Below are 2,500 nucleotides of genomic sequence, written 5' to 3'. Positions count from 1 at the left end.
GCAAGAAACACCGGGCTGCTGTGCGCACCCGAGAACCGAGAGCTCGTGCTGCTGCTGCTGCTGCTGCTGCTGCCGCTGCCGCTGCCGCTGCCGCTGCCGCTGCCGCTGCCGCTGCCGCTGCCGCTGCCGCTGCCGCTGCCGCTGCTCTGTACGGACGGGTAAGTGACGGATCCCGCGGCCGGGTTCGGTAAACACCGGTCGGGAATTCGACCCTTCCTTTGAGGTGGAAAGAAGAAAAACCCCAGACGTTTCTCTTCTTTTTCTTTTTCAAGCGTGCGAGTGTAGCATGGTTAAAAACGTCATAACCAACATATGTTGTATCGTTTACACAAAGTATCACGACGTGATTATTATTATTGTCATTACCAACGCTTATAGTAGCCCCTCCCAGTTAGTAACCCCTCCCTGTTGTGACGCCATTTCCTGTTAGAGGCCCAAAACGTATGTACGTGTTCATTTTTGTCTGCCCCTGTAATTTATTTTATCCATTCCTAATGTGGGTCCCAATTCCTGTGTATGCTACAGTAGGAGCTGATCTAAAGTTTCCTGAAATCTGTCCTGTTTATACGCGACTGCTATGTTTTATGTGTTTTTGTAAAAAAAAAAAAAAAAAAAAACCTGTATTGCGAGCTACGCGCTCTTTCCCGCTTTGGACATGTAGAAAGAGGCTACAGTAGGAGCTGATCTGAAGCTTCCAGAAACCTGCTCTGTTTATATGCGACAGAATACAGATCCCATGAAGGAGACAAGTTGTCCTGTCTTTCCTACACAACGCAATGAAAAAGTAGACCGGTCACACGACGACTTTGAGAAATTGTCTTCCGGGAAGCCCCGCGAGGTAAACACGGAGCTGCTCCACCCCTCCCCATACAGATGTTGGAGGGGGGGGGGGCGGGGGGCGGCAAGCCTCGCGAGGGGAGCCGTGGAAGAGCAACTGGGATAGACGGTCCGGCTGAGCACCGCCGAGCACGCTGTCGAGCTGTGCAACGGAGAGGACGACTACGCGGTAGAGCCCCTCCCACTCCGCACTCCGCTCGCCACTAAGAACATTAAATAAAGGACATCGATCCGCCAGACCGGAGGAACCGACCGCCCGAACGCCGGCAAAGCCGGCCGGCGGACACCCTCCGAAGGCGTGTTAAGTTGGCCCATCGATCAGGACACAAACACGCAACAAATCCAGTCCGGGGTGTGGTGTAAGCAGCCCTACTGTAACCAGCCCTGCCAGAGAAATCACCTAACCCTAACCCTAAACGTACGGCAGACGCGTCCCCTGGCTCTCACATTGACAACTGAGAGGCTTCTGAAAACCTGGCCACGCCCATCAGTAAAAACCACTACAGCAAGTGACGACATATGTACCTTCAAAGTGCTGTACTACAGGGTGCTGTTCAAAAGGTATCTATCCCGTTTACTCTCTATGCTTCATATATCATCATATTATTGAAAAGTGCAAGCCTTTAGGGACAACAGCAACTCAAGTCGCCAACGCTCTGTTGACTCAATAACTGCAGAGATCCAAACTTCTCCTGGCATTAACATCGGCACAAAAACTGTGCGCCGGGAGCTTCGTGGAATATGGGTTTCTATGGATTCAGAATGACATGTCAGAAAAGCTCCTGTAGGTGTAATGGTCAGTTATCTCAATACTTTTGGACATATATTGTGCGTGTGCGTGTGTCTGTGATACCTAACATAAACACCCCTGTATTACTAGAATTGATAGTTCACGCCACAAAAGTGAGGGGCAAACATAGAAAAGCGTGCAACCCAGCCACTGAGGATGCACAAGCCAGTGCATTCTTAGTGCAGGTCCCAAGCCAGGACAAAAGCGGAGGGTTACGTCAGGAAGGGCATCCGGCGTCAAATCTTTGCCAAATCAAATATGCGGATCATAAATAAGATTTCCATACCGGATCGGTCGAGGCCCGGGTTACCGACGACCGCCATCGGTACTGTTAACCAGCGGAGTGCCGGTGGAAACTAGGCTACTGTTGGGCGAAGGAAAAGGAGAGGGGGAAGGCATGTCCAGAGGCAGCTAGAGAGGAGGAAGGGTAGGCGTGTGGAGGTGAGAGTCAGTCGGAACTTTGAATGTTGGCACTATGGCTAGTAAAGGGAGAGAGCTGGCTGACGTGATGGAAAGAAGAAAGTTGACAAGAGACAAGGTGGAAGGGGAGTAAGGCCAGGAGTATCGCAGGTGGGTTCAAACTCTTCTACCATGGTGCGAATGGGAGGAGAAATGGGGTAGGGGTCATTCTGAAGGAAGAGTATGTCAAGAGCGTGCTGGAGGTGAACACAGTGTCAGACAGAGTGAGGATTATGAAGCTGGAAATCGAAGGTGTATTGCTGACGGTTATCAGCGCATATGCCCCGCAAGTCGGGTGTAAGATGGACGAAAAAGAAGAATTCTGGAGTTGAGTTGGACGACGTGGTGGAAAGGGGACCCAAGCAGGAGGGAGTGGTGATTGGAGCGGACTTCGATGGACACGTTGCTGAAGGG

The sequence above is a fragment of the Lampris incognitus genome, unplaced genomic scaffold (assembly GCF_029633865.1).
Source record: "Lampris incognitus isolate fLamInc1 unplaced genomic scaffold, fLamInc1.hap2 scaffold_102, whole genome shotgun sequence".
Classification (NCBI taxonomy): Eukaryota; Metazoa; Chordata; class Actinopteri; order Lampriformes; family Lampridae; genus Lampris; species Lampris incognitus.
The sequence above is the reverse complement of the archived record's forward strand: the minus strand, read 5'-3'. Positions refer to the sequence as shown.